This window comes from Lissotriton vulgaris, chromosome 4_1 (assembly GCF_964263255.1).
Source record: "Lissotriton vulgaris chromosome 4_1, aLisVul1.2, whole genome shotgun sequence".
Taxonomy (NCBI): domain Eukaryota; kingdom Metazoa; phylum Chordata; class Amphibia; order Caudata; family Salamandridae; genus Lissotriton; species Lissotriton vulgaris.
The window spans coordinates 415,794,119-415,820,518 of NC_141691.1; positions in this window are offsets into that span (position 1 = coordinate 415,794,119).

A 26,400-nucleotide genomic window follows, 5' to 3' on the forward strand; every position below is an offset into this window, starting at 1 on the left:
CACCTCGATACAAAAAGATTCCGGAGTCGCTCATCGATAGTTCCTCCCGCACTTCATAAAATTTCCTGAGCACCTCTTTCAACCGCCTCTTCTCGGGCCAACCGCTGATTAGGCATTTTTTGACTTCTTTTATGTCCTCGTCCTCCTCATACGCCTGTGCCCATTCTTGTTGCTGATCACTCTTTCTGAGACCTCCAATATTACTACCATCTCTTCATTCTCCAACGATGGAGTGGGAGCTTCTTCCATGGCTGAGGCTTGACTGAGGTAGTCAGCCACTTTGTTGCGCGTCCCCGGTATGTATTCAACATCGTACGTGTGCTCCAACAGCTTCAGCGTCATCTTGGCTATGCGTGGGGTGGCGGGCGCATGCCCACTCGAGGTGAGTACCTTGACCAGCGGTTTGTGGTCTGTCTGTAGACGAAATCTCGTACCCCACAGGAACTGTCTGAACTTCCCCATGGCCCATACCGCCGCCAGCATTTCCTTCTCAATCACACTGAACTTTTGTTCTGTGGGAGATAGCACTCTGGATGGGAAGCTGGGAGTCTCCACAGTTCCCATCTTCCCTTTCTTGCGCGAGGACTGCTCCCAGCCCCTTCTCGCTGGCATCCGTGGTCAGTATGGTCTGTCCCTGAGGATCATGTCCTTGCAACGGCACCGCTTGGCTTATGTCTCTCTTCAACTCTTCAAATTCTCTTTGTGCTTCTTCATCCCAATGAAACACTGTCTTGTCCCTTATGAGCTGTCTCAATTGATGTGTCTTTGTGGCAAAGTGCTGAACGAACTTGCTATAATATTCGGCCATCACCAGGAAGGATCTCACCTCCTCTTTGCTGACAGGAGCTCTGGCATCGCAGATAGCCTTCACGTTCTCTCTCTTAGGGGTGATCCCTTGTCCTCCTATCTCATGTCCGAGGTAGGTGACGGATGACATACCCAGCCGACATTTACCCCATTCAGCAGTCAGGCCCTTCTCTTGTAGCACACTCAGCACTTTGTTCAGTTTCCTGTTGTGGTCCTCTCGGTCCATCCCCATCACTAAGATGTCGACTTGAAAATATTGGATGCCTTCCACATCCTTGAACAGGTGGTGCATTAGCTTTTGGAACACCGCTGCGGCCGATGCCAGCTAAAAAGGCATTCTGCGGAACTGATAGCATCCGAAGGGTGTTATAAAGGAAGTGAATTTCCGGCTTTATGGGTGCAGGTCTATCTGATGATAGGCTGATGTAAGGTCAATGGTGGAGAACCACTTTACTCCCCTCGTTCTGGCTAGCATTTCTTCTATTTGGGGCAACGGGAATTTCTCCACTATCAGGCACTTGATAAGCTCTCGAAGGTCAACACACAGACGCACCTTGCTGTTGGGTTTTCTTGCCACAAATAAGGGGCCAGCCACTCCGAGCTGTCTATGGGTGCAATTATTCCTTTCTCTTCCAATCTGTGTAATTCCGGCTGCACGGCTTCCTTCACCTCTATGGGTACATTCCGGACCTTGTGGGACACTGGATGGGAGTTTTCTTTGAGTTGGATTTTGTGCGTGAATTTCTCCAGTTTGCCAACCTTTCCACTGAACACTTTCAGGAAGCTTTTTTTTGCTTTCTCCGGGTCTGGTCAGCACTCGCAGTCCGTCAGCAGCACTTGCACATCACCTACCAGGTCCAGTTTTATCCCTAGGTCTCCTTGGTCCATCCACCCCAACACCGAGGGGCCCTTCTCTGCCACTTACAGTTTGCACTCCGCTGTTCTTCCCCTGAATTCAAACTTCAGGGTCCTGTAGGGTACCATGGGGATCGGATTGCTCGTGTACGACACCGGCCGTATGTCTGGTGGTTCCAATTTGGGTCCTAGGCTGGGCTGGAACTCTTCTTCCCACACTTATCTTTGGACTATGGTGTACGGGGATCCTGAGTCTATCGCAATCCTGATCTTCACTCCCCCCATCAGCATGTCAGCTCGTGGTTTACTAGAGCACTTGTTTTTTATTCCGAACACTTGTTCCTCGATGCACAACACTAGGTCCTCTTCATCGAGTTCCTCTTCTTCTCCTCCTGGTTGGTCTTGTGCTATGTACTTCACTACCGACTTCTTCCCCTTCCTGCAACATACTTTCTCGTAGTGTCCTATTAGGCCGCAGAACATGCATTTCGCCCGGAATGCCGGGCAGCATTTGTCTTGAGCCGCATGGGTTGCACTTCCGCACCTGTAGCACGTGGTTTTGCTATCCACGGACTATTTCCCTGCTTGTCCTGGCTTTCCTACCCATCTGTTGGTTCCTTTATTGTCTCCGGGCGTTGTTCTATTTCTTCCTGAGTGCTCTGCATCATCCACTCTGTTCACCATGGCTCTCTGGGTGTTATCCTGTTTCGCTGCGTCGGCACATCGTTTCGACAGCTCCGCCTTCTTTACCATTGCTATAACTTTTTTCAGCGTCGCTTCTCCTTGTGCCCACAGCTTATCCTGTACTGTCTTGTTGATGGTGTGCATAACGATTTGGTCCTTTTTGAAGTCGTCTTGAAGTGCCCCGTACTTGCATGTAATGGACAATCTTCTCAATGCTGCGACGTAGTCATCTATGGATTCTCCAGCTTCTTGCTTTCTCTGCTGGAAGTTGAAATGATCAATGAAGACACATACCGCTGGACGGTAGTGATTGTCCAGATCCTCTAAGGCATGCTTTAAAACGTCGTCGTCCGCTGCCGGTCTGGTCATGGGCACTAGATTTGTGAACACTCTTATCCCCTCCGGGCCTAGGTCATGTAAGAGTATCCTTCTCCTCCTCGCGCTGGTAAAGGCTTCCCCAGTTTCATCCTCCAAGGCTTCGAGAAAATTTTTGAAGTATTCCCTCCAGTTTTCCCACTTCATCTGGGGTTCGCATGGCTTGGGTAGGAACGGAATCGGCGCGGTGAGCGACGATGCTTGGGCGCTCATTCTGGCCTGTTCTTCCGGTTCCCCTCCTTGGCTTCTAGGGCTGCCTGGCGCGCTTGCGTTCCCGCCTTGTGCCGTGTTGGGTCGGGGTTCTCCTTCTCCCCCTTCTCTGCAATCTCCCCGTTCCGCCAGGGCCTCTGTGGGGGTAGTGACTCCCTCCTACCGTGCTCCTCCTCCTTGGTCGCCTCGGTTTCTGGCTCTGGTGCACGTGGTGGGAGCTTCCCGCTTCTTGTGCCTCTGCCACGCTCCTCTTGCGATCTTACTGACACCGTACTTCTGCTCCCCCTCTCAGCTAACTTGTGCAGAGGGGCGTTCCTAAGTTCCTGCTGCTCCTCCGTGTAGTTAGTTCTCTTATTTTTTTTCTTTGTGGGGAATCCCACTCCTTGTCGCCACTGTGAAGTTGTGTGTATTCACCTCTATAAATGAGGAGACAGACATTGTAGGTCGCGGGAAATCGATTTATTCAAATCTATTGCATATCGCAAGAAGAGCGCCGAGCTTCTTACTATCTTGGCGCTCCGGTCGCTCACACATCCGCACATCGCGTCTCGCGCATGCGCACCTCCTTTGCTCTCACGTCCTTGCGTGTCGCGTCATACGCAACTGCAAGGACTAGAGCGCAACACTACACAAAGTAACCACCTGGAGTTCAGGTGAGTGGCTTGCAACATTCACAGGGAGGTGTATGTTCCAGGTCCTTCCCTAACCACTGCCTCTGCTATGAGGGTACTCCTACATTCTTCCCCACACAGTTCATTACTTTGTTTATGGGGCGTAATGTGCAGGGATTGCCCTGTAGCAAATCCCATGTGATTAAAGCAACTGCGCTCTGGTGATTACACTGCATCTAGGAAAGGTACAGTTGATTTAATATTGTTGTTCTTTCCTTTTAGCCCCTATTCTTAAAATGGATTTCAAGTCCCAGATGCCTGAGGTGGCAGCTATGTTGGGTGTGGTTTGGCCAATAAAAAGTGGCCAAGTCTGAGCATTCATGTTCACTATTCCTTGGACTTCATGGAGGCCAGTCCATTCCGTGCTCTGGCCATCTCCGTGGTAATGCATTGGGGCCTTTTCGTTGGCTTTGCAGAACCATGACAGTTCACCAACAGATACAGTCCCAAGACACAAATAGTGCCGTAAGACCGGTCTGGTCTTTGTGCAGTAAGCCCGTTTTATCACTCATTGTTGTCACAAAGCTAGAAGTCAGTCTAGTAGTAGCTTGCTTCACTTATACATGTATTTCTTAAATGGTAAACCCTAGTTGACTCACATATTCATTTCCAGGCCAGAGAAGTCATCATAAAAAATGGCAAGCATTTGTATGTACTCATAGTTGTAACATATGAGAGTTTAATGTCAAGGCTCCCTGGTGCTTTTAAGCAGGAGCTCGTTAGGGTCATTGTGCTTTACTCTGTTATGAGTGTCTATAACTTGAGAGTAGAATGCTAGCCTCTTTATTAACATGAGGTGTAAACAGTGTCATAAATCTTAAGAGAGCTGAGTGAGAGATTAGAGGTTTTCTAAAGAATGTGTATTTTCGTGTGCACGAAACCATGAGAATATTCTTCAACAGGGTGAGAATCCTGGGCAAATTATATTGTACTAAGACATCAATAGCAGTAACACTGTGATTCAGTTACCTTTTAGCCAGTACACCAAATACCTTCGCAACTGGACATTGTAAATCAGTGTTGGCCATTCTTGTCATTTACCTTTTTCTTTTCAGACTTCCTTTCACAGTTCCCTTCCCAATTCCCTCTCCCTCACCTGGCCACTCTAATTTTCAGTGCTATAATAGCTTCTGAGATTGAGCTGCCTTGAGGTGGAACAAGAGATCACCGAGCAGATCCCAAGGAAGGCGTCACCATCAACACAAGGCTTCTATCCAAGCAGCAGCCACACTATGAGCACCTCTCCACCCTCTACTGCTCCTGAAGATACATTTGTTTAGGGGATTCAGAGTAAAGCATTTTGTGGGACTGGTGCACAGATGTAAGTGTATCCTGACACATGTATATGCCTCTGACAAATACTTTTTACTTTAGATTCCTAACCTTATGCATTTTCTCCAGGAACCAGATTGGATCTAGAAAAGATCTTTCCCCGGCAAAAGCTCATCGGTGCTGCCAGGTTGCATCAAGCTGTTTCAGCTGTAATTAGGCAGCTCAAGATGTGATAATATCAGAAAAGAAAAGGTGCAAACTAGTACTCTGGCATCAGTTCCTACTTTATGGGCCTCATTAACAGTGACTGTATTATAAAATCTTCTGCTTTTAGACAATTGCTAGGTTTAATGTCTTAATATATTAGGGATTAAACCTTATAGGCCATGGCATAATAAAAATCAATGTTTGACTCCCATAATAGCTACCTGTTGTGTCTGGGCTGTGGCCATGGCTCTGCAGGATGTGCCTCCTGTTCCTTGATGTACCCAAAGGTCTTCTGAAAGCAGGATTCCTCTCTATTTTTTTAAATAGAGCTGCAGGATCACCTCAAAGAATTTGTAATCACCTCTAGGCAAGTCTCCCGACTGGGAATGCTCTGCAAAAAGATGTTTTTCAAAATAACCCGAAAATTTGCTTAAGGAAGGAGAAGTTTTCTTCTTCCTCAAGGAACCAGTTCCAACCCAGGAACCATTCAGTATCTCGGTGCTCATCCCTGATGCTGGATTCTGAAAAATAAATCAATTCTGGATGGACTTTGAAGAAGAAATCAATTCCTACCAAAGGTCTGCCCCCATTGAGTTGGTACAACCTATGATGCTGACTCAGCTGTTGCCTTCGGACCCATCCTAGGATCTGCCTTCCAAGAAAGCTAAAATAACCCAAATAGTGATAGAAAATGTTATGGAATGTTTCGATGATATCAAACACACAAATGTTGCTAGGGGGATCCCTGCAATAAGACTAACCACTGACAATCCCTGGGGTAGCATTGTAACCCATTGTTTTTTTGCCCACTATTCCACCTCAGCTTAGACACAGCCATGTGAAAATCAGTCTTGAAGTTGCCCGAACTGTCAAGTCTGGTCCTCTCTGAACCAGATCACAAGCAAACCAGGAAGGGTTTTGCCCTTATTGGGGATCTTCAGTTGGGTTTAGTTTGCTTCCAGTGCCAGTGTGTTCAAGGGACCCGTGACTGGGCATACCCTTGCTAACCTAGAGCATTACATCAAGCACAAAAAAGGTGAAGCCAATCAGTCTAAACACTGGCGATTGCGTGGGTAGGATTCCAACCCTTTGATATTTTGCTCACCATGTCACCTCAAATTGGACCAAGTCATATACAAATCAGTCTTGATTCTGCCGCAATAGGAACAGCACAGCCCGAACTGCCAAGCCAGGTCCTATCTGAACCAGAGCACAAGCAACCCAACATTGATTACCCCCTAATTGGAGCTCTTTAATAATGTGTAGTTTGGTCCCAGTGGCACAGTGAGCAAGGGACCCACGCCTGAAGTGTTTCTATTGGAAAAGGGTCAAGACTGATTTCTGTATGTACAGAAAATTACAAAGATTATGTCATTATGCCACATCACATTATTTTAGGGAGAAATTTTGACGCGAGATGTATGGTTCATTTAAAGTTTTAACATAATCAACATTTCCGGAAGATTTTTACTGGGGAACTTTTGGGAGCAAAACTACAAATCTGAATGTGAACATGAGGGCTTTGAAAAGGAACAGCTGTATCGTTCACCCGTTGGCTGCTTCGAACGTTCCACGCCAGTGTGGAACGTTCGAAGAAAAGGGTGGGGCCGTGTCGGCCAATGGACGTGCGCAGCACTACGGAGGTAGTGCTCGCGACGACCGTTTGCCGACAGCAGCAACCAACGGGTTAAAGTGGGTGGTCAACAAACATTTCAGGTAGATTTCTTTACCTGAGTGGGCTGTTTAGATAATTTTTTGCACAAAACTACAAATCTGAACACCAGCAGTAGTTTTTTCAATGCGAGCAACCGGAACTTGCAACTGCATTTTTTAAATTAACTTTTACCTGAATTGACTGTTTATGCAATGTTTTGAGTGCAAGATGCAATGCATAATTTCCTGTAATTTTGAGGTCATTTTGCATAGTTATACTTCACTAAATTATTTGAGTTGCACCCATCTCGAATAATGGGGTATACTTTCGCCTGAGCGTATCGGTTTTAAATGAGCAGATTTTTGCCACTGGTAATTCTCTTTGGCTGCCTTGTTCTGTAGTGTTTTTGTGTTTCCTGAGTGCCCAAGTCCCACCAGGGTTCCCAGAGGCAGCAAAGTTGTTAGCCAATGGAGAAGCCCCAAGGCTACAAGACCTCACTGTCACTCTGCATTATCACTCTTCCTCTAGTGCCATGCCAGAGCCAGCATACATTCTATTTTCTTGGCTTCTACATGTCGGCTGGAGCAATGCAGACCACCCTGCATGAGTGATACGGAGGCAAGAGGTTGAGGCACCTTGCCCCACCACACAAGGGCATTGGGGCAGGCATTGCACTACAGGGGCAGGCAACTCACTCAGTTTGAGGAATGTTCTTATCTGGGGATGGGTTTGCTGGAACTGTCTTTTTACTCAAAGTAAAATTCAGATTAAACTCAGTTGCCAATATATGAAAGAAACGTAAAATCAATATTGGTTTATTAAATCAATCAATAAATGCATCAAAAGTGGTTTCCATAAAGAAAAGAATTCATACTCTAAAAATCGGGGACATTGGGAGTTAGTCAGAAGCCATGAGGCACAGGGTCAAGACTGTTTGCATATAGCTGTGTCTGAACTGGAGAGGCAACGTGAATTAAAGAATGATGATGAATTCAACCCAGATCTGTGACTGTGGGTGAGTGTCTGAATCGTTTCAGCACTCCGTCCATCATCTCCTTGTGTCTGCTTTGTTCACCCTAAGCTGGCAGAGTATGCCCACACATTTATTTATTTATTTATTTATTCAAAGTTTTATATAGCGCGAACAAGATCCTTACAGATATCAGAGCGCTTCACAATGACAGGGTAGGGGCAGTAGGAAAGAACAGAGGTAATGGGAGCAATGTAGTAGTCACTAACATGAAAGGATAATAATAAAATACATAAAACATATCAATATACAGTCAGGTGAACAGGTAATAAAACGGCACAAGTCATGGATCCCATTACATAGGTGTTCAGGTACACCTTGGGTGTGCGGCAGGCTTATACCAGTGTTTTAGTATAGAGAGCGCAACTGAGTGAGGGCATCGGGAGGGTGAATCAGTGACCCAATGTGTCTCATATATTGGTCGGTAGGACGAAAGTAGCGTAGTAGTGTCACCATCAAGTAGAGGTATAATGCCAAAGGACAAGGTGAGTATTGATACAAGGCAATGTAGAGTCTCTGATCCACTACCTATAAGGTTCAGGAGATCTTGGCCAGAAGGATGGTTTTCACCTCTTTCTTGAAGAGTGCAGCGGAGGAGATACGCCTAGTTTCAGGCGGGAGCGCATTCCAGATCCTGGGTGCCATTCCTGAGAAGGAGCGCTTGTAGGTTTTCTCTTTCCTGAATCTACGGGGTTTCAGGAGTAGATTTTTTGAGCTTCTATTGGACCTCGAACCTCCTGATATGGACAATTTTTGAGCGAGGTAGTTGGGTGCATTGTGGTGCACGGCCGCGTGTGTCATAACTGCAATTTTTAGTTGTATTCTGGCTTCAAACGGTAGCCATTTTAGGGACTTTAAATCTGGGGAAATATGCGAATGTTTTCTTGAGCCAGTAATGAGTCTTGCGGCAGCGTTCAGGGAGGCTCTTAAGGGTGCTGTTGTGGATAGCGGGAGTCCGCTGAGGGTTACAATTCCGTAGTCGATTCGAGGGATGACTAACGCTTGTACAGCAGTTCGGAAGTCTTCAGTCGGGAGGAAGGGTTTGATTTTCCTCAGTGTGTTGATTTGGAAATTAGCTGCTTTTGTGGCTTTGCAGATGTGTTGCTGCATGTTGAGCTTGGCGTCCAGTGTGATGCCTAGGGATTTCGCTGAGTCCACGATGGTGGGTTGGACATTGAGTGCTGTTAGGTTGTTGAGCCATGTTTGGGTGGTGGAAATTTTCGCCGGGGGTGAGATGAGAAGGAACTCAGTTTTCAGAGCATTTAGTTTGAGGTGATTATCGGCTAGCCAAGATTGAGTGTTAATAAGCGTGGAGTTCAGATGTTTGATATCTTCCGGAGATTGAAGCTTTAGGTACAGTTGTGTGTCGTCGGCGTACATATGGAATTGGACATTAGAAGCTTGGAGCAAGGTGGCGAGCGGTTCCATGACGAGGTTGAACAAAGTGGGGGAGAGGGAGGATCCTTGTGGAACACCTAGATCCGCAGGCACAGGTGAAGATAGCTCACTTTGCCACTTAATTCATGCTAGCCTGGCTGATGAGGGGTGTTACCCCGAAACCGGTGCCAGGAGGCTTGTTTCTGGTCCAGGAAAGACATGGCTTGTCAGTTTGGTCTGGACTGTTCCCATGAAGCACAGGGTCAAGACTGATTTGCCTATAGCTGTGTCTGAACTGGGGTGACGAAGTGAGCTAAAGAATGATGACGGAGTCAACCCAGATCTGTGACTGGGGGTGAGTGTCTGAAAAGTTTCAGTGCTCCATCCATCATCTCCTTGTTTTTGCTTAAAACCTTATGGTTTCATTTTGCGTTTGGGGCCTTCCAGTCGCATTTGCTAGACCAAGTCAAACACATAGACTACTGTTTGCTATGGGGGGAGGTGGAGGAATGCTGGATAGTAGGAATTTTGTTTTTTTGTTTAAAAAATGCTTTTTTTGAATAAATAAAGAGAGCGAACTGTAAAAGCTATTACAAACTTGAAGGGTAGAAAAAGTTGCAAATCAGATATCTTGAAATACCAATTTAGTACAATAGAAGTAGGAATACATTTATCATAATGACCAGCATACATTACAAGGTTACAAAAAAGTAATTGGCAATGAAACAGTACAAGCTTCTTATTTTTTTCAATATTTCATATAGGAGAAAAGTAAAAAAAAATTGTGAAAAGAAAAGATACAATTTAGGAAAAAAGACTATCACAACACTGAAGCTGCATAGGAATAGATAAGCAATTGAAAGCAAATATGTAACATTCTATATCTTATGTTTCACAATATAGTCAATGATAGTAATAACTATAGAGTTAACACAGAAATCTCATAGCATTTTAGGGGCTTTTAAAACTCCTACAGAAACAGTGTTATTAACAAAATGTTTGAATAAAAAACAAAGTCAAAGTCTTACATAGTCTGCCTCTTTTAAGAGCTATCTGTATAGATCTGGAAATGGCAACATCTATTCTATTATTACAACATATTATATTCCATCAGAGTATAAAATAAATATCATTAGTCTTCTTCCGTTTAGATCTAATTACCTGAAAGGCAATTGCTTTAAGAAGATCCGCAAATATACTTGCTAAACAGTTAGTTGTCCAAATGGCAGAAGATCCAGCAAAGGTATTTTAACTAATCGTATATCTAATATACTGTCCCAAACTTGCTTCCAAAACACTTTAAAGACATATGCATAACATTACTAGCACCTATTTATCCTGACCAACATTTATTATTTTTGAATAATTTCATTTTAAAAAGTGAACCCGGGATTAGCAGCAATCTATTTCAATTTATTATATAAGAATCTATTATAAATGGGATTATAACGTTTGTGCAAGAATTACAATCTCACCACATGTAGAAATAAATATAGGGCAATCTAAATCTTTTTTCCTTAACAATCCTGTTCGGTGTTTTGGCCCATCAGAAACACCAACAATAAGTTTCTTTATAAATAAATGAAGCTGTAGAAGCAGTGCAAAAGTTGTGCAAATGGATACAATTCTTCTAATTTTGAAATCCATACTAATCCATACTAATATAATAAAGAGAGACCAAACCTTTGAGGCGGGTAATCTCAGGAACCACAGCACCAATCACAACACCCAATACAGTGTTGGAAAAAGCACTTGCAGCAGAAGGACATAGGCTCTGCAGACGCCCACCATATACATTTAAAATGTATAAGGACCGTGCCAGCAAAGTAGTCCCTTGTGGGTGTGTCTGCATTGTGCTGTGGGCGTGTGCTGGGGGCATGACAAACGCCCTTCATGCCATGTCTCATATCGTGTGCTAATCCCTCCCTGCTCCCTTTAAATACCCCTGCACCCCATAATCACAACCCACCCTTACTCCTTAAAATACCCCAAGACCCTTAAACACTAACGCATCTTAACCCTATAAATATACCCTGTACCCCAAAACCCAAACCTATCCTTAAACCCTAAAAATACCCCTGTACCCCAAAACCCAAACCTAGCCCTGAACCCTATAAATACCCCTGTACCTCAAAACCCAAACCTATTCCTAAACCCTAAAAATACCCCTGTACCCCAAAACCAAAACCTAGCCCTGAACCCTATAAATACCCCTGTACCTCAAAACCAAAACCTATCCCTGAACCCTAAAAATACCCCTGTACCCGAAACCCAAACCTAGCCCTGAACCCTAAAAATTCCACTGTGCCCCAAAACCCAAACCTACCCCTGAACCCTAAAATACCCCTGTACCCCAAAACCCAAACCTAGCCCTGAACCCTTAAAACACCCATGTACCCCAAAACCCAAACCTAGCCCTGAACCCTAAAAATACCCCTGTACCCCAAAACCCAAACCTAGACCTGAACCCTAAAAATAACCCTGTACCCCAAAGCCCAAACCTAGACCTGAACCCTAAAAATAACCCTGTACTCCAAAACCCAAACCTAGCCCTGAACCCTAATATACCCCTGTACCCCAAAACCCAAACCTAGCCCTGAACCATAAAAATACCCCTGTACCCCAAAACCCATACCTATCCCTAAACCCTAAAACTACCCCTTTACCCCATAACCCAAAACTATATCTGAACCCTTAAAATACCCAAACACCCCAAAACATATACCTCAGTACCCCAAAACATATACCCCTATACCCATACTTACCTTATCCAAACATTAAAAAAAACATGCTTTTACCATTCATGCATTTACAACGAATTTAGTTGTAAATGTATTTGTGGTAAAAGCATATCAAATGTAATGCCATGCGTTATAATGGCATTGCGGAGTCATGGTACTTTCGTAATGAAAGTGTGCGGAGTGATGGTATGCGGAAAGAAAGTTGCGGAATAATGGGTGTATACCCTCCCAGGTAAGTACATTGGTGGCATGGCGGCCCACATCTCCAGCAACATACTCATATTTTTTCAGCACCCATTTGAAAAATGCACAGGTCTCTCTCATTGATGGCCAGCACCGACATACTTTCAGAAGAACAACTTTCTCAAATTCAACGGGGAAAAAACAGAAGTCATTATTCTCGGCAAAAACAAAAGCCTGTAGGGCCCCCAACACTGGCCTACTGAGATGGGCATACTCCCTGCCCCAGTCTCACAGGCGCGTAACTTGGGTGTCATCATTGATGACTCTCTTAAGATGCACAAGGGAGCTGAAAAAACCTCAAACACATGCTTTGCCTTTCTAAAATGGCTGAAAAAGATATGCTGGATGCTGCATGAGCCAACAAAGAAAACCTTAGTCAATGCCTTGATTACCTCGAGGATTGACTATGGGAATGTGCTTTATTTTGGCTCAAATAAAGCAACCACTCGCAAATTACAGGTAATTCAAAACTCAGCGGCCAGACTGCTATGCAAAATTCCCAGAACCACCTCTACTACCCAATATCTTCAGGACCTTCATTGGCTGAAGATTGAAAACCGAATTAAATTTAAAACACTCTGTTTTATGCACAAAAACAATTCTGGCAAAGCCCCGAAATATCTTCACTTGCTTGTTCGCCCATATCATCCACCTCGATCTCTCCGTTCTTCTACACTAAAAAAGTTTGTCGAGGAGGAGCTTCGCGCGGTTCCAAGATGGACGCGTGAGCAAAGGGCTCCAGAGACCCTCTTCGCCTCCCGCATCTATCCTGCCACAAATCCTGATTTGAACAACGGGTACTTCTTGCTTATGCCCTGCTGATCCTGAGAACTTTTTTCCGAAATCAAATCGGACGCCGAGAACCGGACTTGCTGCATCCTGCGATTTGCGGCCTACATCGTAGACCATCCCCGAACTCGAGTCCCCGAGGTACCCATGTGGCAACTCAACAACAACAGCCAGTGTGACACGCCCACAGCCCCTGTGGTACTTTCGGTTTGGCTTTGGGTCATTGTTGACGGCGCTCTACGGTCACCCCATTCGACTTCTCGTCCCTGCGACAGATCCTACGCTTACTTTGGATCTTAGCCCTTTTGCCCTGGAGGACCATCGAAAGCGGGATCATTTTGCCCAGATCACACCGGCTCCGTGGGAGTTCATCGCCCACTATGGCGGGCAAAGCAGATGCCGAGAAGCGGAACACCAAGGGCACGCATCGTGGTGGCGTTATTCAAACTCAGACCATAGAGCGCTACACTCGCCCAAAAATTCCCCGGGTGGAGCGAGCAAGGCTCTCGAGGGGACCGGAGATGGTACTCCTTCATCGGAGGAGCCGACACTGAAGGACATCATGGGCGCCATCACCAGTGTTCGGACGGCTGTGGGCCAACAATATGAAACTCTCGCTGCGAAAATCGACACGGTGGCGATCGAGGTTAAGCTCAATAGGGCGGACCTGGGTAAGACGAATGAATGGGTCAAGTCCCTGGACATTAAAACTGCAAGCTTGACTACTGATGTCTCCGACCTCCAGGCTGAGGTTTGCACTCTCCGTTCCTCCAACGACTAGTTTGCCCGCCGGCTGGAGGATTTCGAGGGCCGGGCCAGGCGCAATAACGTCCGCATCGTGGGGGTTCCGGAGAACTCTGCGGATGTATCCACGGACCTTCTGGTGGAGGATCTGGTCCTGAAACATCTTGTGCCTAAGGGCCTCAGCAACTTTTTTACAGTGGAGCGAGCACATAGAGTTCCCAGTGGGAAGCCCAAGCTGGGGGCCGCACCTAGGCCTATCATCGCCAGGATCTTTAATTTTCGGGACCGGGACGCTATCCTGCAAGCCTCACGTACTACAGGTCCCACTAAATTTGACAACGCCTCAGTCAGCTTCTATCCAGACTTCACTCAGGCAGTGCAGAAACAACGTATGGGCTTAACCGGTGTGAAGAGACGGCTCAGGGATATGGGACTGAAGTATGCCATGCTTTTTCCAGCCCGACTGAGGATCGAGTATGAGGAGTGAGCGTTTTTCTTCGATCGCCCCGAAGTGGTCAGTGACTGGTTGGACACATTGCCCCCAAACCACACCAGCAGCGAGAACTCGAGAGGTGCCGAGGGTGGCCTGGCTGAACAGGAGTAGTGAGTCTGCATCGGCCAGCCGGTTACTATGGACGTATAGCAGTGGCTTTATAATAGACTTGCTTTATAATGTGGATACCCGGGGGTGGGGGGAATCGGGCCTCTTCTTCCTCCTCTGGGGACTTTTTCTCTCTTCTTGTAGGTTAGTTTAATGGGGCGACAGGCACACTGCAAGTTGGGGTGGCTTTTTGGTCTAACGCAGGGGTGCAGGGTGGGGGGTGTTTTTCAGGATTCCTTGGGGGCGGTGGGGCGGTCTTTTCCTTTTTGGTTTGTCCGAGGCTGCGCTATGTTCTGTCTTTTATCCTGTGTGCTTGTTCCAGGGCGGGGGGGGGGGGACTGGGTGCCCACTGCGGGATGGGGGGGGGGAGCTTAGAGTGCTGAGTTGGAACGTTAACGGTCTTGGTGATAGGATAAAGCGGGGAATTGTATTGCAGTACTTGAAACGCTGTGCCCCAGATGTGATTCTACTCCAGGACACGCACTTGGTTGGAAATACATGCCACGCACTGAGTAGACGAGGCTACCGTTTGGTGGCCCACTCAGGGTTTACCTCCGGGTCGAGAGGGGTGGGGGTCCTGGTACGAACTTCCCTTCCCCTGGAGATAGATGACGTAGTGCTGGACGACAGGGGCCGCTATGCTGCTATTACGGGTCGGTGGGAAGGGAAAACGATTTCCATTTTGTCTGTATATGTCCCCCTTGGCCTGCAGGCCACCACATTTGCTGATTTGGGAGATGTGATCCTGGGGTTTCCTGATGGAATATTGGTAGTGGGTGGCGATTTTAATTCTGTAGTTAGTGGGGATGAAGACCGTAGCCCCCGAGAGCCCTGCCTGCGGCACAGCTTTGGCTTGGGAAGCTCCTGGACACGTTTGGACTAGTCGATTGTTGGAGGCAACTGCACCCGGGAAAGCTCCAATATACCTTTTATTCGGGTGCCCATGGGAGTCTATCGAGATTGGATTACATTCTTGTACCAGCAGCACAGATGGTCTCTGTACGGGAAATTAGGCATTTGGCCAGGGGGATCTCTGACCACTCTCCGCTTTGGCTTACAGTTGACATACAGTTGGGTGCCGAGGGCCGGATCGCTCCGATCAACCCCTGGCACCTTCGTAATCCTAAAAGCAGGTCGGAGGTGGTGAAGTTTATGGACTACTACTTTGCTGAGAATGAGGGATCAGTTTCCTCCCCTGTTACATTGTGGGAGGCATATAAACCAGTGATTCGTGGTCAAGTCTTGTCCCTCATTGCCAGCGAAAAGAGGCGTAAGAATGCTGCTGTTGTGGATCTGGAAAATGAAATCACTGTCTTAGAAAGGCAGATGGAGTCCGGGGTCACTCCAGAGGTGGTGCATGCTCTGGCCCTGAAACAATCTGACTATAAGGCGCTGGTCACTGATGCGGCCAAGGCGATGCACCGTGAGCAACAGGGGCGTTTGTACGATGTGGGTGACAAGGCGGGAAAGTTGATTGCATGGTTGGATAAGAAGGATAGACTGAACCGGGTGGTGCATGTTATTGAACGGATGGATGGTACGCGTGTCGTGGACCCGATTGATATAGTCCAAGTTTTTGCTCAACACTTTCAGGCGGTGTATGCACCGGTCTCTGACAGGCCAGAAGAGGACTCGCATTAATTGCTTCGGGATATCGCCTTGCCTAGCTTGTCGGATTCGGACAAGGAGCTTATGGAGGCGGATTTTTCCACCGATGAAGTAGCGCTTGCTATCCGTTCACTTCGTTCCAGGAAGGCCTCGGCCCCGAATGGGATACCGGTGGACTTATACAAACTATGCCCCGACAAAATGGCGCCGTATCTTCGTCGAATGTTTCTGTCATCGCGAGATCTCGGGTCTCTTCCTCTGGATCAGAGATTGGCATCCATCGTGGTCATCCATAAAGATGGCAAGCCCCGCGATCATTGCTCATCATATCGGCCGATTTCGCTCCTGAATGTTGAACCCAAAATTCTCGCTAAACTTTTGGCAAATCGGCTGATTACGGTGATCGCTGACTTGATCCATCCGGACCAATCTGGATTTATACCCCACCGTAATACGGCTCTCAATCTACGTCGCCTCCATGGCGTCTTAGCAAGGGCGGGGTCTCTTGGAGAGCCGGCCATCTTGGTTTCCCTTGATGCCTGGATGGCCTTCGATACGGTAGAGTGGCCATATTTGTGGGCTGCCCTTGCTAAGTTTGGATTCGGCCCTAAATTCATTGTGTGGATTAAGCTTTTGTATGAGCAGCCGCTGGCACAGGTGGTGGTTAATGGCAGGGCCTCGGAGCCCTTCACCCTCGGTCGCGGAACGAGACAAGGATGCCCCTTGTCACCGCTCCTCTTTGCGCTTGCCCTTGAGCCCCTGGCTGCATGGCTAAGTTGGGAACCGTCGCTTAAGGGCATCCGATGGTCACCTGACTTCGAGGACCGGATATCGCTTTATGCCGATGATATATTGTTGTATCTTACCTCTCCTCGTAAGTCGTTGGGTGTCCTGTTTGATGTGTTACGCTCCTTTGGGAGGAATTCCGGTTTGGTCATTAACTGGGCCAAGTCCTGTATTTATCCACTCATGGACGATGCGCCTCTTCTTCCCCGCATTTGTCCGATACCGGTTTCTAGAGTTGGCTTTAAATACTTGGGGATCTACATTTTGCTGGACCCCAAAGCCCGCTACGAGCGGAATTTGTTGCCTCCGCTTTCCCGGCTTCGGTCGGATGTTGCGGCGTGGTGTGGCTTGCCACTCTCCCCTTTGGGAAGGGCGGCCCTGTTCAAAATGATGTACCTGCTAGCTATTTTTGTGAGATTGAGGGCTTGCAGAGGAAGTTGATGTGGGGTGGGCGACCGCGTATCGCATTGGCGAAATTGACTTTGCCATGGTATGATGGAGGTATCGCGTTGCCCGACATCAAGCGCTATTACTGGGCCTCCCAGTTGAGTGCTGTGAACCACGCTATGTACGGCCCTGTCCCGAACCCCGCGTTTGAGATGGACAGATGACAACTGCCTGGGGTGGGCTACAATCGAGCGCTCTATTCTAGAGCCTACCGGAAGCACCTCACAGGCCCTACTGCAGTTGCGGTGCGAATCTGGGGAAGTGCGACCGCCGCCACGGGATGGACAGATAAACTGACGAAATCGACCCCATTGTATGCCGCGGAAGCGCTAGGTGGCATGTGGACGTCGAAGGGTTTTGACAGGTGGGATCTCATCGGTATCAGCAGGGTGGGCGACCTTTGGGCCAAGGGCAAAGTTAAGACCTTCGAGGTACTCCAGCGGGAATATAAACTGAGCGACAGGGAATATTACCGGTACCTTCAAGTCAGCCATGCGCTTAACTCTGTTTTCCCGGCTGGCACTACGATCCCGGAGTCCTCTCCTCTCGAGGATAGAGTGCTTGACGGATACGTTCCCGACAGCACTATATCTCTAATCTATAAGAAACTGATCAATGATCGCTTGGATCTCCTTCTACAATTGCGGAATGCTTGGACCAGTGACGGGCTAGAACTGGACGATGAAGACTGGCAGGCGGCGATATCTTCCCCCAAGGAGATCGCGATTCCGGCACGTCTTAGGCTGGTGCAACTTAAAATACTGCATCGGGTGTATGTCACGGGCCCACCCTGGTACATATGGGTTTCTCTGCGGATGGGTTGTGTAGGTGTGGATGTGGTATGTTGGCTACGTTTTTGCATATCCTCTGGGAATGTCCGGAGGTGGCGACGTTTTGGCGCTGAGTACATGTGGTTATGGGTGAGGTGACGGGTGTTGTGTTATCGCCTGAGGCCAGACGCTGCCTGCTGAATGTTTGGGAGCTGAATGACTGTACTGTTGCTCAAACTCAATGGGTCACATTGGGTAATATGGTTGCTAAACGGGATATTGCCCAGTTGTGGGGTTCTCAAAGGCCGCCATCACTCCTAACATGGAAAGAAAACATGGATTGGTCCATGTTCAGGGAAAAAACAGTATATGTCTCCCGTGGCAGACCTAAGAAATGGGGTAGTGTCTGGGGTCAATGGAATACGTACCGTGGAGAGATTTGCACCCCCGTTCACTGACATTCCAGATCCGCTTCTCCTCCCTTGACTGTGCGTTCCCCATACTTAGCTTTTGTAGACTTCATTGTATTGTTTTTGCCCCTGGGTCCCCCCCTTCCCAGTATTTCTCCTCCTTTATATTGTAGCATATCTTCCACCCATCTCCCACTGCCATAAGGGACAGCCAATCTATCGCACAGTAATGCCTCGATCTTCTTTGTGTTTTGTTTGTTGTTTTATTTATATAAAATATAAAATGTGAAACCTTTCACTAATCCTATTTATACCCATGCTTTTACAAGATCACGAGATATCGCTGCCAGACCCTCGGGTTGTCGGCTGAAGAGCTGTGTACTTCGATGTTGATATTGCTGTGTGCGACTGACCAGCCTCCGTGGTTGTAGGTCTGTAACTGTCTCTTTCTTTACATAATAAAGGTTTTCAAAAAATAAAAAAATAAAAAAGTTTGTCATCCCCAAAATCAAGCTCTCTCGTATGGGCGGCAAATCTTTTTCCTACCAAGGGCCCTTGCTGTGGAACTCCCTGCCTTTCTCAGTACGTAACGAGAACAATTACATCAACTTCCGTAAAGATTTAAAAACTTGGCTATTTAACATCTAGGCACTCATCTTTACCCACCTTACTTACATAATTCTACAATCTTGCGCCGGGAAACCCTTTGTGGGTAGCTGCTGCACGCAATAAATGCAATAATAATAATAATAATAATACACTTTTAAACACACCTCCAGCCACAAGTTCTAGATTTGCGAACTTTAGAGCTGGGGAGCTACGTTCGAATCTCGGCTTCAGCTCAACATCCTGTGATTCCAGGCAAAAATCTTTGTCTCCCCGTGCCTACCACAAATTAATGTGTTCTTCTGTAATGTAAATTGTGCTCATGCCATGTTGTCGAGTTCATGCTATATAATATTCCAAGGAAAAACAAAGTAGGGAAACTGGAGTTCACACACTACTGAACGTGCACTCTTAAGTGCATCAGCAGGGCACAGTGAATCGGAGCGTTTCACAGGCCTGTCACAGATAAGAAATGCTACCAAAACGAAATCCTACAAAACAATATACTACTGGCCGGCAGCAATTCATACCCGGACAACGTCGGGACGGGCTGCTAGTAATTCATAAAATGACATGAAGCGATCAATTGCCTTTTACCAATCATTGTTTCCAGTATATAACTCTGTTAGCACGTTTAATATTTGATTTATATCAATTTGGATAATTCATACAATAAGAAGGTTACTCTCAGGTAATGTTAATGTTAATATTATCATCACTCTGTCCACCCTAGTCAGATGTACATCCAACTCATTGTCCATAAGATAGATATCATCAATGTATTGCAATACCTCAGGATCTGGTTGTAAAATCTTCATCATTCATGCTGAGAATAAGACAGGACTGTTGAACTGCCCCTATCTGATTAAAAGCGGTTAGATACTCAGGTTCAGGTGCTTTATTTTGAGTGAAAAGCCCATTGGAAATTTCTGCTCTGGGTTGGTCATCAAACCTGTGCTATTAGCATTTTTCACTCCATAGGTCTGCAGGTGTTAATTTAGATTCATATAGTCTAAAACTATCCTATTGGAGCCGTCTCGTTGGGAGGTAGGGAAAAGAGGTGTGTTTATTAGAGAAAGGCAAGGTACTCTTATGCCTGGTTACAGCAAATTATCTATTATTGCTTTAATACCATGTATGACTTCTGGTTTTAAGGGGTATTGAGCCTGTGCATGACGTTCCACGTGTAAGAAAATGACATGTAGAACAGAGTGTTTATCCCACCCACTTTGTTCCAGTATAAGTCCCATGTCTTACAGCACATTCAGTGGTATAGATTTCCCTGATGTCTTCAGGTACTGTGGGAGAAAAAGCTACTCTGATTACTTCCTCCCTCAGGGGTGCAGTCCTCTTCAGCTAGGATGATGTCATAATCATCAGATGACTCCAACCTGGGGGACGTGGTATATCCCCTTCAATTGTTATGTTTAAATTGTAAACCCTATCAGGAGGATTTAAATGTTTATCTCAGGTTTCAATTTGTATAAACTCATCAGTTGGGTTCACATCCAGAAACCTTTGACACGTCTAATGCACTTTTGTGACTTCCACTGCTCTGCGGTACTTTTTTGAAGGAAGACTCATAGAGGTATCATCATGTTTTTTAGACAGTCCAGATAAACTTCATCTTTAAAGAAGCTTTAGAATCAAATCCTTTCTCCTCCTTTTTAACACTGGCATCAGTCTTGTCTCCTGCTTCACTTTTTGATCTGTATTCCTCCTTTCTTTGATACTGTGATCCAGTGCCTCTTGCTGTTAGTTTACCATAAGTATCCTGAAAAGAATATGGAGGGCACCTATCAGAATACTGCTACCATTCAGGCGTTTAACATTTTATTGCAGCCTCTTAAATTGTAACCACCTCTACTAGATTCCTGGGATGCGAGTGAGCCAGTCAGAGTCAGCCTTTAGCATGGATGAGCTGGGCCCACATCGAGGGCACGGACTTTCAGAGGGGCGCCGGAGTAGCTTACAGCAATCTGCAGAAGTCTCGCTACAACCTGTCTCTACAGAAAAGTGTGTCAACTTTTGTTATGAAACCTATTTTTCCCTTTTTCCCCTCATCTTACACATATCCTTCCTATTTTCACAACTCAGTGACAATTAAAGAGGATGAGGGGAAGGGGGGCAGCAAACTGTGTTTGACCCAGTGCACTATCTGAGCAAAGGCCACCTCTGGATCAACTTTGTTTTGCTTTCTCCCTCTGTTTTTTCGTTCTTTCCATTGCAGATTTCTCTGTAACAAAAACATCACTATCGCCTTTAACTTTTAAATTAGGCTTCATGGCTCGTATACCCAAGGTATCAAGACCCACAGAAGTATCAACTTTCACAATTATTTTTGGTAGTTTCCGTTCACGCTCTAGAACTGGAACTGCTTTCAGTCTCTGATGTATAACCAGAACTGAATCTTCTACCTTAATGTTGCTTAAAACGATAGGTGAAACTGTGGAGAAGGTTCCCATTAACAGAATGAGCTCCGTGTTTATTCTGTACCTGTTTACGCCTGACAGGGAGAACTGCCAAAGAAGGCGCGCCATTCGTGCTGGTTTAAAGCATGCACATATGTTTCTACTGGTGCTACATTCCTCTACAGGTGGCAGCGTCCTAAGAGGAAGACTCATAGTCAGTATTCTATGTTTGTCTTGGAGTGTAGTGTAGTGTACAGATATACTGCTTCTAACTGATTGGTCTTAAGAGCAACCCTGAAAGCTATTTCATCACACTTCATGGGCAATTTTCCCATAAGAGTCTGTGGACTAATGGTCTTTACTTGTGTTGGAGCAGCTGGTCCTGCAGCGAGAAAAGGTCTGGAGCTCAGCATGCATCATACAAACTGTAGAAATCTCCTGTATAAGGAGACTGTGCAATTTAAACTTCCTATTACCTCAGCAGGTGCTAGGTTATCAAGGTGAGGAATGGGAGTGTAATCAGCCAAGACTGGCCATGTAGGCTCTTTATTGGTCCCAAATGTATATTTCTGTGCATATGTGGCGATTAACCAACAAACCTGATGTTCCTGATAAATCAAAGGGATTTCTGAATCATAATAAGTCCCAAAATGTGCCTGTGGCAGCATTGCTTTGAAAGATATTAACTACCCTGAGGCAGGATCAAGAGGCTCAAATTCCACACGATTAAAACACCTCAAAGGCATACTCCGTATGTGTGGTTATTACAAATGTTACTGCTCTCCTCCATCAGGGACACCTCATGACTTGAGATCCTAAGTAACTATTTTCCTGTAATTAGCCCCTATCACAATAGGCGCCACAATAGAGAACAGGTATAACTGAAAATGGCATCAACGATTTAGAGAACCCACTAAATGGGGAATAACCTTTTATGAGTTCAAGCTTAACAAACCTGCGGAAATAAGCGCACCTTTATCCCCAATAGTAGGTAACCATAATTAGTATGGATGTGTTCCTAAGGATGTATTAAGGGTTCATGTGTGCGGGAATATTGAAAGACCTTTTCAAGGCATAATCGTTAGACAGGAGACCCACTTTGGGCGCCTACTGTTGTGTACACTATGGCTCTGGTGTATATGTACAAGATTTTCTTTCAAACTCACAGGTGAAAAGGGTGAACTTGGTTCAATGCACGAGCACTGCATTGGACCTGCAAAAGTCAGTTTAGTGTAACCTCACAGAACCCCCCAATATGTTCTTGAAGTAGAATTACTACGTTTGGATTAATAACCATCCCAAAACTAGGATCTGGGGCACCATGGTACCAGAAATAAACCTACTTCACTCCTCTCAATATCAGAAACACACAGTACTGAGAACAATAGCCATGTTTAACTAAAAGCATTTACTGCAACAGGGTGAACCATTTTCTCAGCACATCTATGATAACTACACAGAATATCATAAAGACAGCAAATAGGCACTTTGTGAACAGCGAGAATAAAATGAACATTTCTAACAGAGTTACAGTATCATTTATAACCTGATACACTAAAACCTACTTCTATGCGCTACACTAGGAGAGCATGGAGAGTAGAACTTGCAACCTAGACTTTCTTAGGGAGAAGCACACACTGCATACTTTGGTGACAGCAAAAGCTGTGGTTATAAAAATTGGCGTGAAGGCAGCGTTCCCAGCGCAAATATAACACACGCCACAGCAGCATCCTTTCTCCTGGACTCAGCTTGTTATCTGTATCAAATGCCATGTAGCATCTTCTTGGTACGCTGGCAGCAGTCAAAACCATATCCGCCAGTATCCTGTGTGATACCCTAGTTAAGGACCTCTACTAACAAGTTGTCAAGGGGCCGTTCTTATCTATTAAATCTTATGAGAGATTAGAATTTCTGACATAACTTTAGGATTTTCTGACATAGATTATGTGAATCAAGGTGTGCATGCCAGATGTCTCCTTATGAAAATGTACGATAAATGGATGTCAATTAATATTACACTGTTTTGGCTATATGTCTGCGTTTGTTCTTATTTTACCTAGTCCCAGACTGAAGTCTCATCAGGTGCAATATCAATGTCATTGACTGAATGACTTGACACTTTTACAGTTCTTGGAACAATAAGATCAGGCGACATCTGAATCAATGACGGACCTGGCAATAATTCTGCACAAACTGCAGTAACAATGGCAACTCCGGGCGACTCTCATTACCTAAAATGGAGTCGGGATTTCATAAAATGGAGTCAGACCTTGGCGCCTTATGTCACTATAAAGATCAAAGAATTCCTTGTCAAAGTCCCAAAACTGATCAATAAAAGTTTTATAGATTTGTAAACTTATTAACGTGGCGTGCATTTAAAGTAAATTTCTTAAAATGAGTGTCCAAATCAATATTGAAAGAGGCATGATTGGAAATCAAATTAGAATCTATTTCTACATTAATTGGGCAGATTCTTTTCTGAAAACAAGTATAACCATTCCCAGTTGTAGACTGATGGTCTGGGAAATAAAAAGTATATTCTGGAGTATCAGGATTACATAATCTCAGTAGGAATTTTGTTGTTTCCAGAAGTTTCCCTCACGGAAATTTAAGACAAATGTGTGATTTTAGCCAAATGATGTTTGCAGGGCAATCAGGTGAGACTATGTAGTGAAATTCATGTAAGTCACACCACAATGGACTTCCCTGGGTGTCTAGTTGTCAGAAATGTCTGGGTTTGGTAACTTTCTCTTGGTGTCAGTTGAGGAGTGCCCAAAAATATTGCAAGAATGGGTCAATTTTAAGAGGTTAAAATCTAATGTCCCTATCTTGTGTTTTGAGGAATTACCTGTTGTGAACAATAGTTCCAGTCAAACAAGTGAGGTAATGTTTTCCTCAGGAGAAGTGTTGGAAAATAGAAAAGTTGAAAATATGTTACTATCAATTCAATTTCTTTAAATGTGTTTGCTTCCAAATGAAAGTAAGTGTGTAAGAAACAGCACATTGAGCAAAATGCCCTCTGAATCACATGATAATATAGGTAAATCCAAGTAGAGGCTTGTACGAATAACGACTATTCCAAAACTCATTATCTTGGGCACATTTTTAACACCTCCCATGCTCGTGACGGAACTGTTCCGTCACAAGCCTCGGGTGGGCTGTGCTGGTGACGGAACGATTCCGTCACGGCCCGCTCGCCGCGCTTGCGCTGATGTGCTGAAGAGCGGGCGGGGCCGTGACGGAACCGTGCTGTCACAAGCACAGCTCACCCGCGGGCCGTGACGGAGAGGTTCCGTCACGAGCACGGGACCGCCGCGCAGCCCCGCCTCCCCCTTAGCGCTGCGGCGGAATAGCCGCCGCTGCGATGGGGTTAAAATATCTACGTTTCTTCATTATTCCTTTTTCAATCATTAGTTTTTATCCTGTCAATTGATGCAGGATTGATACACAGTGAAATATCATAAGAAGCTGCAGCACAGCTGTTTTATGTGAGTATGCATATATTTGGACAATCACAATCAACAAACACTGTATATCCCTGCAACTATACATTTCTGTCAAACTGAACAATATATTAGTTTTGTAAACCGGTCATTGGGGCAAACAATTATCCACTAAAGCCATCACCTATTCTTTTTTCCCCATTTTTTTTTACATTAGCCTGGATTTCAACATTATTTTGTTTTGGAAAATCATGAGCAGTCTACAAAAATGAACCTTTGCTGAATACCAAATTAGATCCACTTTTCCGAAAAGCATAGCTTTTAAGCTACACTGATGGGTTTCAAACCACTTTTTCCCTCCCCAAATTTGTGTTTAGATAGAACCCATAAAATAAAACAGTGGATGACAATTTAGAAAAATGCAAAATAGTGGTTAAATATGATTTATGTTTTATAAATCTTCCTGTTTGTGAAACTACAAATTGTTATCTTAGCACAGCAAACCTTTTGTCAATGCCATATTTAGGAAAAAATACTCTTTTTGGCACAACACTTTTCCCATTTTTTCCCCAAAAGTCTGTTTTATTTGGCTATTTTCTCTGTGCCCTTCAGGAAAATCAATTAACCGCTGAGACCTTTAGCATCTCCAATTTGTAAGACAATCATTAGCAATGCAAAAGGTCTCGCATTTATACGAGTTTCAGCTATTGCATTGAAAATGACAATACTTTTTATTTATGTTTTTAAAACATAAATACATGCTTACTTCCGGGAGTTCCGGTTTGGTGACCCAGCCGAGGGCAGGTATTTAAACTTTAGTCATTTACGGGTAACTGTTTGACTGTTCTCGGAGGCATCCCACCCCGCAGGGAGACACACGGAATTGAAAGATCGGGAAAGACAGCGGCTTGTTGGGCTTTCCATTCATTTATCGTTGGAAGCACGGTTGCAATATTTATCAAGGCAACAATACAGTCAGCCCTCTAGCATGGTCAACTAACAAATCTATTTTGAGCGAACTAGAAAACGATTACAATTCAGCAATTATTCCTCAATACTGAAGCAAAGGTTCTTTGAAGTACTTTAGAAAAAAAAAAATTTGCAGACAGGTGCTGTGACAGGACGAAGAAAGGTCTACCATATTTTAACAATTAATCATTTAGCAGTGGACCCCTTTTTGTCTTTTACTCAGATATCGAGTTTACTGGGTACTAATTCCACGGAGCATCAAGTGGAAATACTGGCGCGAAGGTTTTCACTAATCCCGAAAACTCCGATTATTTAGATTGTGATTGGGACATATTTTATTTCCTGACGAAGGTGTTGGCCATTCACCAATAGGCCCACCGAAACGCGTCAATGCTTTGTGAAGAGGATACTATGTAAAATCTGTTGGGTCAATTGTACTGTATGATTAAGATTGAATCCCTATTCATTGTGGACACAGTTGAACACTGACTTGATTTAGTAGTTTCCTCTAGAATTATGAACTAGTGTTCTTTTCTCTTGCTCCCAATTTACTTTTTTGTAACCAATAATTTGGCTTTTTAACCCTTATGTATTGCGCCTTGACGCCCTTTGGGCTAAGTAGCGCAATATAAGATGGATTTCATTCATTCATTCATTCATATTTCAATGTTTTTAATTAGTTATGTACAT